Source organism: Hyperolius riggenbachi, chromosome 3, assembly GCF_040937935.1.
Source record: "Hyperolius riggenbachi isolate aHypRig1 chromosome 3, aHypRig1.pri, whole genome shotgun sequence".
Taxonomy (NCBI): Eukaryota; Metazoa; Chordata; class Amphibia; order Anura; family Hyperoliidae; genus Hyperolius; species Hyperolius riggenbachi.
The window spans coordinates 420,773,381-420,789,347 of record NC_090648.1 but is presented as its reverse complement, the minus strand read 5'-3'; the positions used below and the strand labels follow the sequence as shown (position 1 = coordinate 420,789,347).

The 15,967-nt window shown below is 42.2% G+C and overlaps 2 protein-coding genes across 12 annotated transcripts in view; one reads left to right on the top strand and one right to left on the bottom strand.

Moving 5' to 3' along the window:
- The window catches only part of PRELID2 (PRELI domain containing 2), a 182,432-nt gene that overhangs the window by 9,316 nt on the left and 157,149 nt on the right, over window positions 1-15,967 (top strand). The gene's annotated exons all lie outside the window — the stretch shown is intronic.
- SH3RF2 (SH3 domain containing ring finger 2) overlaps window positions 1-15,967 on the bottom strand; it is a 477,535-nt gene that overhangs the window by 381,882 nt on the left and 79,686 nt on the right. For all 11 annotated transcript variants that reach the window (XM_068277518.1, XM_068277521.1, XM_068277522.1 and 8 more), the window contains one exon: window positions 14,432-14,576. The gene's annotated coding sequence lies outside the window, so the exon portion shown is untranslated. The remainder of the gene's footprint in view (window positions 1-14,431; window positions 14,577-15,967) is intronic.

Here is a 15,967-nt window from a genome sequence, read left to right as displayed (position 1 = left end):
TGCAATACTTCAGATTACTCAGCACAAAGACTTAACCGCTTATTGGACACAGCCAAACACTGTATTCGGAATATTTCAGACTTTCTTCATTTCTTCTTTCTTCAATTATTCATTCTTTTCTGTTTGTCTATTGAACCAACTGCTTGATATATTTGGCAGTTTTCATGTACTGTATATTTTTTGTGTATAGAGACACTACCGCATTGTTTTGTCTTTAAAAATTGTGTGATTTGGCTAGTTAGGCTGCAAATAAGTTTTTTCCTTGCTTTAGGAATAGCTAGTCTGAGGTCGCTCCACCTCATTTCAATCTGCAGAGTGGTGGCAGCAAATTACCAGATTTCCAGCACGAAATTAATATTTCTTTCTACTGATTGTACCATGTATGGGCAAACCCTTTCAATCTTTAATGTTTCCTTTGCTCACAGTGTATTAGCCTTCAGAAGCCTCTAGTGGATGAGATCTGAATGGCAACTGTGGCATAGTAAAACAGGATTGGCGGATGTTTGTCACAGTTGTCATCTGTTCCCTGTCTCCAGTCCTTTTTTTCCTCCTCAAGCCTTCTAGAAGTTTTTCTGAAATCTATTCTAAACTGCACATGGGCGAGTTTCAAACTGTGCCTGCAGTGGAAGCACTGATGGGAGAGTGCTTGCTTTCCATGTGCATGCAAGGTTTGAAACTGCACCTGCACAAACTTACTATAGGTCACCTTTTATAAGGACAGTCGCTCTCAGAACCATAGTTGGTCATCCCCCCCCCCCCCCCCTAACTATTTCCTTTTCTTCTCTTTTCTCTCCTTCTTTAATGTTTTGTCCCCAAGTGTAAAGCGGTCCTCCTTAAGAGGAACCGAGGTCAGGTTTGTGGAATGTACGGGTTTAATGTCCCTACTCAGGGCATCCCAGTCACTCTGTGCTGGTGAGTCCGGTTGGTTGCATTGGGGGGCTGTCCCCCCCCCCCCCCCCCCCAGTTTACATAATCAGGCAGCCTATTAGGATTCCAGTGTTTCGCACTGAGTTGTGGTGTATGCATAAAATACTGTTATTCAAGGGTCATGATGTGCTGCTAATTGGGATATGTTATTCCCTATTTTCTCATTGTATTGCCATAAGCTGTTACTGTAAACCTCAATAAAATTATTTGAAAAGAAACTGCACCTGCACAGTTCTGAATTGCACATCGCCAGTTGGGGGAACTTCCCGGTTGAGTATTCAACTGGAAGATCCCATCGAATACTTTCAGGACTGCAAATGGAAGGTACCCCCGAGGACAACAAGCAGTGTCAGGACACTCTGGAGGAAGTAATCTAGCCCACCATGAGCTTTATTCATATTTTTTTTTCCTTGGTTCAGGGGTACTTTAACCACTTCCCAACCGCCGTATATACAATTGGCGGCCGGGAAGTGTACCCCGCAAGGACTGCCGCATTGACAAATGGCGGCGGTCCTTGTACGGGCATGGGCGGCGCGATCGCGTCATTCGTGACGCGATCGTCCGCCGGCAACTGGCTCCGCCCCCCTTGCGCTGTAACCCGCCGGCCGTTCGGAAGCGCCGGCGGGTTACTAGCACCCGGATCGCCGCATACAAAGTGTATAATACACTTTGTAATGTATACAAAGTGTATTATACAGGCTGCCTCCTGCCCTGGTGGTCCCAGTGTCCGAGGGACCACCAGGGCAGGCTGCAGCCACCCTAGTCTGCACCCAAGCACACTGATTCCCCCCCCCCCTTGCCCCCTGATCGCCCACAGCACCCCTCAGACCCGCCCACCCCCCAGACCCCTGTTTGCACCTAATCACCCATCAATCACTCCCTGTCACTATCTGTCAACAATATTTTTTTTAATGCCCTAAACTGCCCCCTGCTCCCTCCTAATCACCCCCCCCCCTGTGTACTGTATGCATCTATCCCCCTGATCACCTGTCAATCACCCATCAATCACCCCCTGTCACTGCCACCCATCAATCAGCCCCTAACCTGACCCTTGCGGGCAATCTGATCACCCACACACACCAATAGATCGCCCGCAGATCCGACGTCAGATCACCTCCCAAGTGCAGTGTTTACATCTGTTCTCTACCCTAAACACCCACTAATTACCCATCAATCACCCATCAATCACCACCTGTCACTGTTACCCATCAGATTAGACCCTAATCTGCCCCTTGCGGGCACCCAATCACCCGCCTACACTCTCAGATTGCCCTCAGACCCCCCCTTATCAATTCGCCAGCGCAATATTTATATCTGTTCTTCCTTGTAATAACCCACTGATCACCTGTCAATCACCCCCTGTCACTGCCACCTATCGATCACCCCCTGTCACTGCTACCCATCAATCAGCCCCTAACCTGCCCCTTGCGGGCAATCTGATCACCCACCCACACCAATAGATCGCCCGCAGATCCGACATCAGATCACCACCCAAGTGCAATGTTTACATCTGTTCTCTACCCTAAACACCCACTAATTACCCATCAATCACCCCCTATCACCACCTGTCACTGTTACCCATCAGATCAGACCCTAATCTGCCCCTTGCGGGCACCCAATCACCCGCCTACACGCTCAGATTGCCCTCAGACCCCCCCCTTATCAATTCGCCAGTGCAATATTTACATCTGTTCATTCCTGTAATAACCCACTGATCACCTGTCAATCACCCATCAATCACCCCCTGTCACTGCCACCCATCCATCACCCCCTGTCACTGCCACCCATCAATCAGCCCCTAACCAGCCCCTTGCGGGCAATCTGATCACCCACAATAATAGATCGCCCGCAGATCCGACGTTCGATCACCTCCCAAGTGCATTGTTTACATCTGTTCTCTACCCTAAACCAACACTAATTACCCATCAATCACCCCCTGTCACTGCTACCCATCAGATTAGACCCCTATCTGCCCCTAGGGCACTCAATCACCCGCCCATACCCTCAGACCCCAGCCCTGATCACCTCGCCAGTGCATTGCTTGCATCTATTCCCCCCTCTAATCACACCTTGAGACACCCATCAATCACCTCCTGTCACCCCCTAGCACACCTACCCATCAGATCAGGCCCTAATTTGCCCCGTGTGGGCTCCTGATCACTCGGCCAAACCCTCAGATCCCCCTTAGACCCCCTTCCGATCACCTCCCCAGTGCATTGATTGCATCTATTTTCCCCTCTAACCACTCCTGAGACACCCATCAATCACCTCCTGTCACCCCCCCCCCCCTAGCACTCCTATCCATCAGATCAGGCCCAATACAACCTGTCATCTAAAAGGCCACCCTGCTTATGACCGGTTCCACAAAATTCGCCCCCTCATAGACCACCTGTCATCAAAATTTGCTTATACCCCTGAACAGTCATTTTGAGACATTTGGTTTCCAGACTACTCACGGTTTTGGGCCCGTAAAATGCCAGGGCGGTATAGTAACCCCACAAATGACCCTATTTTAGAAAAAAGACACCCCAAGGTATTCTGTTAGGTGTATGACGAGTTCATAGAAGATTTTATTTTTTGTCAAAAGTTAGCGGAAATTGATTTTTTATTTTTTTTCACAAAGTGTCATTTTCCGCTAACTTGTGACAAAAAATAAAATCTTCTATGAACTCACCATACACCTAACGGAATACCTTGGGGTGTCTTCTTTCTAAAATGGGGTCACTTGTGGGGTTCCTATACTACCCTGGCATTTTAGGGGCCCTAAACCGTGAGGAGAAGTCTAGAAAACAAATGCCTCAAAATGACCTGTGAATAGGACGTTGGGCCCCTTAGCGCACCTAGGCTGCAAAAAAGTGTCACACATGTGGTACCGCCGTACTCAGGAAACGTAGTATAATGTGTTTTGGGGTGTATTTTTACACATACCCATGCTGGGTGGGAGAAATCTCTCTGTAAATGGACAATTGTGTGTAAAAAAAATCAAAAAAAAAAATCAAAAATCAAACAATTGTCATTTACAGAGATATTTCTCCCACCCAGCATGGGTATGTGTAAAAATACACCCTAAAACACATTATACTACTTCTCCTGAGTACGGCGGTACCACGTGTGGCACTTTTTTACACCCCAAGTACGCTAAGGTGCCCAAAGTCCAATGAGTACCTTTAGGATTTCACAGGTCATTTTGAGGCATTTGTTTTCTAGACTACTCCTCACGGTTTAGGGCCCCTAAAATGCCAGGGCAGTATAGGAACCCCACAAATGACCCCATTCTAGAAAGAAGACACCCAAAGGTATTCCGTTAGGAGTATGGTGAGGTCATAGAAGATTTTATTTTTTGTCACAAGTTAGCGGAAAATGACACTTTGTGAAAAAAAACAATTAAAATCAATTTCCGCTAACTTGTGACAAAAAATAAAATCTTCTATGAACTCACCATACTCCTAACGGAATACCTTGGGGTGTCTTCTTTCTGAAATGGGGTCATTAGTGGGGTTCCTATACTGCCCTGGCATTTTAGGGCCCTTAAACCGTGAGGAGTAGTCTTGAAACAAAAATGACCTGTGAAATCCTAAAGGTACTCATTGGACTTTGGGCCCCTTAGCGCAGTTAGGGTGCAGAAAAGTGCCACACATGTGGTATTGCCGTACTCAGGAGAAGTAGTATAATGTGTTTTGGGGTGTATTTTTACACATACCCACGCTGAGTGGGAGAAATCTTTCTGTAAATGGACAATTGTGTGTAAAAAAAAAAAAGCAAACAATTGTCATTTACAGAGAGATTTCTCCCACCCAGCATGGGTATGTGTAAAAATACACCCCAAAACACATTATACTACTTCTCTTGAGTACGGCGGTACCACATGTGTGGCACTTTTTTACACCCCAGGTGCACTAAGGGGCCTAAAGTCCAATGAGCACCTTTAGGCTTTACAGGGGTGCTTACAATTTAGCACCCCCCAAAATGTCAGGACAGTAAACACACCCCATGAATGACCCCATTTTGGAAAGTAGACACTTCAAGGTATTCAGAGAGGGGCATGGTGAGTCCGTGGCAGATTTAATTTTTTTTTTCGTCACAAGTTAGAAGAAATGGAACCTTTTTTTTTTTTTTTTTTTTTTTTTTTTGTCACAAAGTGTCATTTTCCGCTTACTTGTGACAAAAAATATCTTCTATGAACTCACTATGCCTCTCAGTGAATACTTTGGGATGTCTTCTTTCCAAAATGGGATCATTTGGGGGGTATTTATACTATCCTGGAATTCTAGCCCCTCATGAAACATGTCAGGTGGTCAGAAAAGTCAAAGATGCTGGAAAATGGGAAAATTCACTTTTTGCACCATAGTTTGTAAATGCTATAACTTTTACCTAAACCAGTAAATATAGGCTGAATGGGTTTTTTTTTAAATCAAATACATGTTTGTCCACATTTTTCATGCAGCATGTATACAGAAATTTTACTTTATTTGAAAAATGTCAGCACAGAAAGTTAAAAAAATCATTTTTTTGCTAAAATTCATGTCTTTTTTTTGATGAATATAATAAAAAGTAAAAATCGCAGCAGCAATCAAATCGCACCAAAAGAAAGCTTTATTAGTGACAAGAAAAGGAGCCAAAATTCATTTAGGTGGTAGGTTGTATGACCGAGCAATAAACCGTGAAAGCTGCAGTGGTCTGAATGGAAAAAAAGTGCCTGGTCCTTAAGGGGGGTAAAGCCCACGGTCCTCAAGTGGTTAAGGAATGTTTTCTCAAGCCTAACGTTTTGACTAAAGGTGCACACACATCCAATTTTGATTGGCCAATTTGACCACTCCCATGTAGCACTGCTGAAATCAACCTACATATGACCCTGTACCACGATGCAGCGACACGGTCATATGCATAGAGCTGCCCCCTGACTAGTGACTTACTTCCTGCTGGGCAGGAAGTATGTCACTGGGTTTCCTGTCAGTCCATGCATGTGCGCTGCGTCGCACCGCCCTCCCATTGTACACACTTACTGAGTCCCATTTTGACTTGCATTACTGCATAATCCGTGCGGTAGGCACAGATCATGCAGTAAAGCCCTGCAGACTGTGCGTCGGTATTGCGCCAATTTGGATACTTCCGGCACATAAAGTTGCATCACGCGAAGTGTGCAGGTCTCCATATAGTTGCATCGATCTTGTGGTAGGGAAGTGTAACGCGATGTGACGCAGTGTGCAGGGAGCCTTAAAGAGAACCCAAGGCAGGGTTCTAGGAACCCGCGGCTGTGAATTATGGGGTCTCGCTGAGCGCAGGGGGGGGGGGGGGGCTTAGGGGGAATCTAAATAGCAACAGAGGCTGGGCTCTTTAGGCAGACCCAGCCTATGTATGGGGATTTCATTCCTAGAACCCCACCTCGGGTTCTCTTTAAGGTGGCCACACATAGTCTAATAAAAAGATAAGATTTTATGGCATTGCGATAAACACCTGGCTGTTTGCAATAAAACTCACTCAGGAGTGACAGAAAGTTCTGTAATTTTTTTTTTCCACAAGATTGAATGGTGTAAGACAGATTGTCAATTTGTTGATTCATAGACCTATAATTGGGGAAAGAGTGAACACACATTGGTCAGATTTTTCAAATGTTTCAATCAATCAAAAAGATTGCTTGTACTTCCCATATTACAGAGAAATACTGTATATACTAAAATGAAGTGTGTGGCTACATTTAGACAGCTTTAGAAAGCTTATTAGTTTTTTTTTGTGAATACTGTAGTTTTAAATTACATTTATTCTCAGGGGCTCCTGAACAACTTGGGTCATTACACATAGCCGTTTGGACATATAATCTGTGGAAGGGTTAAATGCATTGTGGGTGTGCAGAAAGGGATGGGCTAATTACAAGGAAGGTACGATGGAAACTATGGATTTTATTACATGAAAGTGGTCAAGAAGTGGAATTTGTTTTAATTTTGCAAGTACAAATTAGAGATAAGCAAATGTAACCATTTTCTTTACGCCATAATTTTTCACCAACATTTCAAATTTTTGCACAGATGGTATAAACATATAATAAATATATGGGTATGTGAAAGGGCAGTTTTGCCAGCAACATTGAATTTAATGGGCATGAAAAAAACAGCTTTTTTTTTTTTTTTTTTTTTTTTACCAAAAAGAAGACTATGACTATGGTAGGGACTAGATTGTGAGCTCCTCTGAGGGACAGTTAGTAACAAGACAATATACTCTGTAGAGCGCTGTGTAATATGTCGGCGCTATATAAATACTAAAATGAATTTTAAAAAATCCACGGGGTGTCCTCTGGAGCAAAGGTAGCAGTAGCCAGTGCCTGTCCGTCCGCCCTTCCCCCCCCCCCCAAGCGGTTTCTCCAATACCCCATATGAATCCCCCGTAACCCCTGCAGAGTATAAAGCCAGCGGATACACTGGCCTTTCTGGACAGTGCGCTCCTTCCTTAGTGTCTCCTCTTCATTGGCTCTTGAGCCCCCTCTCTGGGACCTGGAGGCATGTACGTGAGTATAAACATGCTGCATGGGGTCCATGGTAAGGCAGGGGGGGGGGGGGGGGGGTCAGCAACAATGAAGATAGGACACAAGACAGGAAGGAGGGTGGCGGCTGGAGAGAGGTGAGGGAATCCTGCTGCCATTATACTCTGCAGAGGATTGCTATGGGTCTGGCACCGACCCAAATAGTGTATTATTCGGACCATAAGACATACAGACTCCCTCACACCTTTTGGGGTGAGGAGAATGAGTCTTATGGAGCAAAAAATATGGTGTATATCTCTCAAATGTAACATCAGGCGAAAATGTAAATTTTGATGCAAAAATTAATTTTGAAGAGAATTCAAGCTCATCCCTAGTAGAGATAGAAAAATCAATAACTGGATTTACGAGGTTAGCTGACCTTTTCAATTTAAATCCGTTTCAGTTGCTTTGGAAGATGCAGTATTATTTGAACTAGGAAGCAGATTTACAATGGCTTGCAAAAGTATTCGGCCCCCTTGAAGTTTTCCACATTTTGTCACATTACTGCCACAAACATGAATCAATTTTATTGGAATTCCACGTGAAAGACCAATACAAAGTGGTGTACATGTGAGAAGTGGAATGAAAATCATACATGATTCCAAACTTTTTTTACAATTCAATAAGTGCAAAGTGGGGTGTGCGTAATTATTCAGCCCCCTGAGTCAATACTTTGTAGAACCACCTTTTGCTGCAATTACAGCCAGGGCTGTGGAGTCGGAGTCGGAGTCGTGGAGTCGGAGCCGTGGAGTCGGGCAATTTTGGGTGCCTGGAGTCGGAGTCGGGAAAAAATGCACCGACTCCGACTCCTAATGAATTTGTAACTGTAATTAAAATAGAAAATATGATAAATTGTTCTATTTCTCAGATAATAGTCATTAAAAATAATGTATTTATACAGTATATATACAGTAATAGCTATGCTTAGTCTACAAAAATGAAATAAACCAATCAAAATTAGTTACTTGTGCTGCTTCAATAAAGCAGTCCCTGTATTTTTAAGGTCAGATATACATATCTGATTGTGACTGTATATATGATGTGTACACAGGAATCTCTTATATATACTAAATAACATCTATGCTGTAAGAATAAAGCCTGATGTGTAGCTGTGTCACTAATAGAGATGGTCAATGAGATGGAAGTAATTCTGCATTGATGCTGATTTATGCAAATGTATGCACTCCCTTTGCTGATGAAATCAAATAATTTGATATGTTATTAAAATTTGGTTTGGGGACTACAAATTAAAAGGTAACTGAGACGGATGAAAAGTAAAGCTTTATACATACCTGGGGCTTCCTCCAGCCCCCTTCAGGCTAATCAGTGCCTCGCTGTCCTCCACCACCCGGATCTTCTGCTATGAGTCCTGTTAATTCAGCCAGTCAGCGCTGTCCGGCCGCATGCCGCTCCTACAGCCAGGAACATTCTGCACCTGCGCAATAGTGCTGCACAGGTGTAGTATGCTCCTGGCGGCGAAGTGTGTGCATGCGCACTACGCCTGACTGGCTCAAGTACCTGGACTCATAGCAGAAGATCCAGGTGGTGGAGGAGGACAACGAGGGACTGATTATCCTGAAGGCGGCTGGAGGAAGCCCCAGGTATGTATAAAACTTTAATTTCATCTGTCTCAGGTTTACTTTGTTACACAGTAGTACTATACTCTACATATGCACTCCCCACAGAGCTACAGGGAATCCACCGAGAATGCTGTGCACATTAAACACAGAGGTGTTGTCTGTTTACAATCTCCTCATTCCCCTGCAGAGTACCTGCACATCATTCTTACATGTACCCACACTTACATTGCCTAGGGCCTGATAGATGTTCTTTGTTCCGGTTTGTACCTTTTACAAGTACTCTTACCAAGGACTAGTTTTAGTCTAAAGGGAATAAATATAGTAGTCTACATATCCTTCTCACTTCAGTTGTCTTGTAAAATTCCTAAGCGTTGGCAGTTAAGAGACGAATTTCATGTTACATACTTTTAATCAACAAAATTGTAATATGCAAATTAGGAGTCGGAGTCGTGGAGTCGGAGTCGGTGGAATCCTAAACTGAGGAGTCGGAGTCGGTGGATTTTTGGACCGACTCCACAGCCCTGATTACAGCTGCCAGTCTTTTAGGGTATGTCTCTGCCAGCTTTGCACATCTAGAGACTGAAATCCTTGCCCATTCTTCTTTGCAAAACAGCTCCAGCTCAGTCAGATTAGATGGACAATGTTTGTGAACAGCAGTTTTCAGATCTTGCCACAGATTCTCGATTGGATTTAGATCTGGACTTTGGGCCATTCTAACACATGGATATGTTTTGTTTTAAACCATTCCATTGTTGCCCTGGCTTTATGTTTAGGGCCATTGTCCTGCTGGAAGGTGAACCTCCGCCCCAGTCTCAAGGCTTTTGCAGACTCCAAGAGGTTTTCTTCCAAGATTGCCCTGTATTTGGCTACATACATCTTCCCATCAACTCTGACCAGCTTCCCTGTCCCTGCTGAAAAGAAGCACCCCCAGAGCATAATGCTGCCACCTCCATATTTGACAGTGGGGATGGTGTGTTCAGAGTGATGTGCAGTGTTAGTTTTCTGTCACACGTAGCGTTTTGCATTTTGGCCAATAAGTTCCATTTTGGCCTCATCTGACCAGAGCGCCTTCTTCCACATGTTTGCTGTGTCCCCCACATGGCTTGTGGTAAACTGCAAACAGGATTTCCTATGCTTTTCTGTTCATAATGGCTTTCTTCTTGACACCCTTGCATAAAGGCCAACTTTGTGCAGTGCACGACTAATCGTTGTCCTATGGACAGATTCCCCTGACTGAGCTGTAGATCTCTGCAGCTCGTCCAGAGTCACCATGGGCCTCTTGACTGCATTTCTGATCAGCGCTCTTCTTGTTTAGCCTGTGAGTTTAGGTGGACGGCATTGTCTTGGTAGGTTTACAGTTGTGCCATACTCCTTCCATTTCTGAATGATCGCTTGAACAGTGCTCCGTGGGATGTTCACGGCTTTGGAAATCTTTTTGTAGCCTAAGCCTGCTTTAAAATTCTCAATAACTTTATCCCTGACCTGTCTGGTGTGTTCTTTGGACTTCATGGTGTTGTTGCTCCCAATATTCTCTTAGACAACTTCTGAGGCCATCACAGAGTAGCTGTATTTGTACTGACATTAGATTACACACAGGTGCACTCTATTTAGTCATTAGCACTTATCAGGCAATGTCTGTGGGCAACTGACTGCACTCAGACCAAAGGGGGCTGAATAATTACACACACCCCACTTTGCAGTTATTTATTTGTAAAAAAAAATGTTTGGAATCATGTATGATTTTCATTCCACTTCTCACATGTACACCACTTTGTATTGGTCTTTCACGTGGAATTTCAATAAAATTGATTCATGTTTGTGGCAGTAATGTGACAAAATGTGGAAAACTTCAAGGGGGCCAAATACTTTTGCAAGCCACTGTATTATCTGGAATTGTAAAGGGATTTTTTTGTTTTGTTTTTTAGTAATGGCATACTTGTGGACGTCATCTAGTCCTGCAGACCTGAAACATAATTGATGAGGCTGTGTAGAGTATGTTGAACTTGACGGATATAGGTCTTTCATCAACATATGTTACTTTGGAACTATATAGCTCTATGTACAGGTCACAGGTGGAAACAGTACTCACATTTAGGCCTTTAAATCTAATCAGAATTATGCAAATGTGGTTAATCAGATGCTCCTTTTTATATTTCTAATGTACAATAAGGGTATAAGAGGCGCCCTGGTGTAATAAAAGCATCTAAAAGCAGTTTAAAAACGGGAAATAAATTTGAGGTAGCTTACCTCAGTGACGAAAAAATCTTTGTATTTAACAAAGGTTTTTATTAGTAGCACAGGCAACGCGTTTCGCGGGTCAGAGCCCGCTTCCTCAGGCCAATAACAGTGCCTACATCAGTAAAAAGAGGCTCCTTAGCATACCAGAATATTACAATATACATATATATACATATATACAACACAACGTTATTATCACATGAATTGCATATTTACATACTTTCATATCCACTTGTGCACGCCTACAATTAAGGTCCATATATATATTATCATTAATTGGGAGTAATGACAACTGATACAGTTATTAGTGTTCAGGAGGCGTGCAGCAAAAAAAAAAAAAAAAAAAAATCACATACATACATACATATACACATATATACACACATACACATATATATATATACATATATATATATATATATATATATATATATATACATACATACATACATACATACATACATACATACATACATACATACATACATACATACATACATACATACATACATACATACACATACACATACACATACACATACACATACACATACACATACACATACACATACACATACACATACACACATACACATAACTACAATAATAATAATAATAATACTGCTGCAAATGCATGCATCTAGAAACCATTATAAAAAATGAACAAGTAATGAATAAATAATAGAAGTGTTGCAAATCAATGTATATAAAAATCCTAAGGGAATGACATTGTCATTGAAAATAAAATTGCTGCAAGTTTATATGTATAAAAATCTAGGGGGATTCATAGGAGTTGTAATAAAATTATTTACATACATGAATCAATTGGTGATAAAAAAATGTGGTACTAAGAAGACTTGGCCAGCTCTATATAGAGAGGGAAGTTAGGGAGAAAGGAACACACAGCAGACAGTGCTAGACTCTATGGTCTGCGCTTATCTGCATATTAAAAAGAGCTGGTCACTAAGTAAGTTACAAAAACACATAATGTGCATCATCTGAATGTCCAGCAGCAGGGGGAGCGCTTGTAGGCAGACAGTAATAAAGAGCAGGTTAAGATTCACTTACCAAACTAAATGACAGATTCAGCAAAGGGAGCCTCTAGTGGGAGGCATCTCTCACTGGGCTAAATAGATTATGGATGTAATTAGCAGCTGCAGGATTGCACACTTGCCGAGGTTGAGGAGGGGTGTGGCTTGTTTGTGATGACATCACGCAAGCCACTCCTACAGGAAGTTTAGGCGGCACCATTTTGGAAGAGGTCGCCTCATAGGCTCCCAATGTGTTTGCCAGTCCTTCTATGTTTTCAATGGACTGGATTTCAAGAAGTGCTAGGTAATGTATTTTTATCACCACTAGATGGCAGCATAGGATCAGGAATAGAATGGATTTAGAGAAATGCTAGGTAATGTATTTTTATCACCACTGGATGGCAGCATAGGATTAGAAATATAATTTTTTTTTTTTTCCATGAATGGATTAGAGTTAGTCGTGGTTGCTACAGAAATTAGAAGATTGATGTTGGAATATATAAAAATATTTTATTTTTTTTTTTTTATTTTTTTTTTTTCTACCATGTTGTTCTGTAAATAAGGGGTGATAAGAGTATTTTTATATGAGGAATATTATAGGAGGAAAATTAAAGGAGGTCAGTATTTGGATGGTAAATAGTTGTTATATTAACTTTAATGGGGTGATGGTGACAATGTGGTCTCTAATGAATAGGGATGTGTTGTAAATGGGGACATATAAATGATAATTTGTATGCGGTTGTAAATGCACATTACTCATGATAGCATGGTATGAGAGAAATCGTGAGAAGTGTGGGGTAAGGTTATGGCAATAGCAAGGATAGGGAAGTGGTGCAGAGGGAGGGGGTGGGTGGGGGAGAGGCATGGAAAAAAAAAAAAAAAAAAAAAAGGGGGTTGGAAGGGACTAAAGGAGGGGTAAAGTTGAAGGTGAAGGAAAGTGTAACGCTGTAGGTGGTGTTGGCAGGAACAGTGGGTGGCTTGGGGGGGGGGGTTAAAAGTTGTGTTCCAGGCACTCATTTAGCCCTTCTGGCTTAAGTGTTCTAAGATTGAAGATCCAATACATCTCTCGTGCTCGTAATCGAGCCATCCGTTCAGTAGGGGAAAGGTTGTCTGGGATGTGTTCAATTGGTGTAAAAATAAAAAGTTTTGAATTTGAATCATGATGTTCTGCAAAATGCCTGGATAGGCTGTGTTTAGGGTATGCTTTGTTAATATTTCTTTTGTGTTGGCCTATACGGGCTCTCATCTGTTGGCTTGTTCTGCCAACGTAGTGCTTGTCACAAGGACAAGTTATCACATAAATAACATATGTTGTGTTACAGCTGAAAGAGTGGCGAATATTGAATGTTTCGTGTGTAATATTGCATGTGAAGGAAAGAGTACCTGGATGTAGATATTCACATGCCCGACATTTGCTGGAATTACATCTTAGTATGCATGGTCTGTTGTAAGCGAAAGGTTCACCTGAGGTAAGAGCTCTGGGTTTACTTGGTGCAAGTATGTTTTTTAATGTTTCTGCTCTTCTGAAAACCAGTTTAGGTCTGGCATCCAAGTTTGGACATAGGTAGGGATCTTTCCGTAATGTTTTCCAGTGTTTATTCAAAACAGACCTAATCTTGTTGTGGTTAGAACAAAAACGGGTGATGAAAGAAGGTTGTGTTGCCATGGTGGGTTGTTCTTTTTTACATGTGGATAGAAGAGATACCTGGTCTAGATGTCGCGCTAGATTTCTTGCTGATTTGATAAGTGATTTATGAGTAGTGTCTTACTTTTATTACGTTCAATTGTTTTTGACATACTACACCATTGGGCTCCCACTTTTGTCTCCTGTATCTTTTAACTAGAGGGTGTTTTTGACACCCACATCCCACTATATATTTCTAATGTGTTTCACAATCTTGGGCTTCCAGTAAACACATGGCAAGGACATTTCCAATGCAGTAATTGGGAAGTGACTGTTACCTGTGCTATTTTGCATTGAAATGTCCCCTTGGTGTGTCTTTTGCATTTATTTAGTGTGACAATGCTGGCAGAATTTGAAAGCATCTATATTAAAATGTTCTTGCCATGAGCAAATCTCTCCTCAATCAGTGCTTCAGCGCGTATGTCATGTAACAGTACATAAAAGATGAGAGGTTCACCTTGAAGATAGGGCCATAAATCCAGCTCACCGGGGTCTCACAAGGTCTATAACCGTGGACAAGACGCTGCTGCTAGAATCTTAACTAAGATTCTTTGATGCCCCATTTTTTTCTTTCGCTGCAGACGTACAATTCTCTGCGTCACCTGGGACAAATATAAAACAGAATAGACAATAATAGTAAGATTCCCATCTCCTGTGTTGTAAAGCAAATGTTCACATAAGACACTAAACAGAACACCGGAAGAATGATTTTAGACTCTCTCGTTGCCGGAGCAGCTAAGTGGTGCTCAGTATTATTTTGCATTGTTTAAATGATCTATGCTGTAGTCAGGGTTAAAGTGCAAGTCTACTTTCAGTTTTTTTTTTTCCCTTTTTTGTTTTTTTTTCTTTTAACTGATGGGAGCTATATTTGCAGATTCTACAAACGTAACTCGTATGGCATATTTTTACAGTCGGAAGTGGAATATGCAAGTAGGCCACTAGTATTGAGATTGTCTCCAGTCACTTCCATCATGCCTGATATGTCGTTAAGGCACTTTCGGAGTTAACTGCTTTAAAGTATATCCAAGCTGGACTGGAAAACATTACATTTACTTACGTGGAGCTTCTTCCAGCCACTGTAATGGTGGCCACTAATGATCCAATCTTTTTCATCCAATCTTACCAAATCTATTTAGTATAAGGGTAAATTGAGTGAATATACTGAATGAATACATTGGGCAGTTACCTTATATTACATAGAAATGAAAAGATTGGATCATTAGTGGCCACCTGTAGTCTAGTATTCGGTCCCTTGCTGTAGTTATGCTGCCTCCCAGGGTTCCGCTGTCCACTCCAAAAGATCCCTGATCATAGCTGCGGTCGCGGCTACTGCGCCTCTATGCGAAGCAGGTGGTTTTGGCACACGACTCTGCGTCGAAACTAGACGCCCCATGGCAGTAATGCTGTACTACGCAGGGCGCATAAGGGCCATTCGGGGCTCCAGCAATACACTCTGAGGGGGAATAGTATTTTACACTGCTAGGGACTTGAGCGGCAGCAGGGTGAGCTGTTCTTGTACATATAAGAATGCCCTTCATGCCCCTCTCAATTTTGCTTCCATGGCTGTGAGCACTTTGTGCTTGCACAGTTTGTCTGTGAACTGCGCAAAAACATCCTACAAAATGGTGCACCTACAGTGTGGGATGCGAAAGTTTAAGCAACCTTGTTAATTTTCTTGATTTTCCTGTATAAATCGTTGGTGGTTATGATAAAAAATATAAGTTAAATATATCATATAGGAGACACACAGTGATATTTGAGAAGTGAAATGACGTTTATTGGATTTACAGAAAGTGTGCAATAATTGTTTAAACAAAATTGGGCAGGTGCAAACATTTGGGCACCTCATAAAAGAAATAAAATCCATATTTAGTAAATCCTCCTTTTGCTGAAATTACAACCTCTAAACGCTTCTTGTAGGTTCCAATGAGAGTCTGGATTCTGGTTGAAGGTGTTTTGGACCATTCCTCTTTACAAAATATCTCTAATTCAT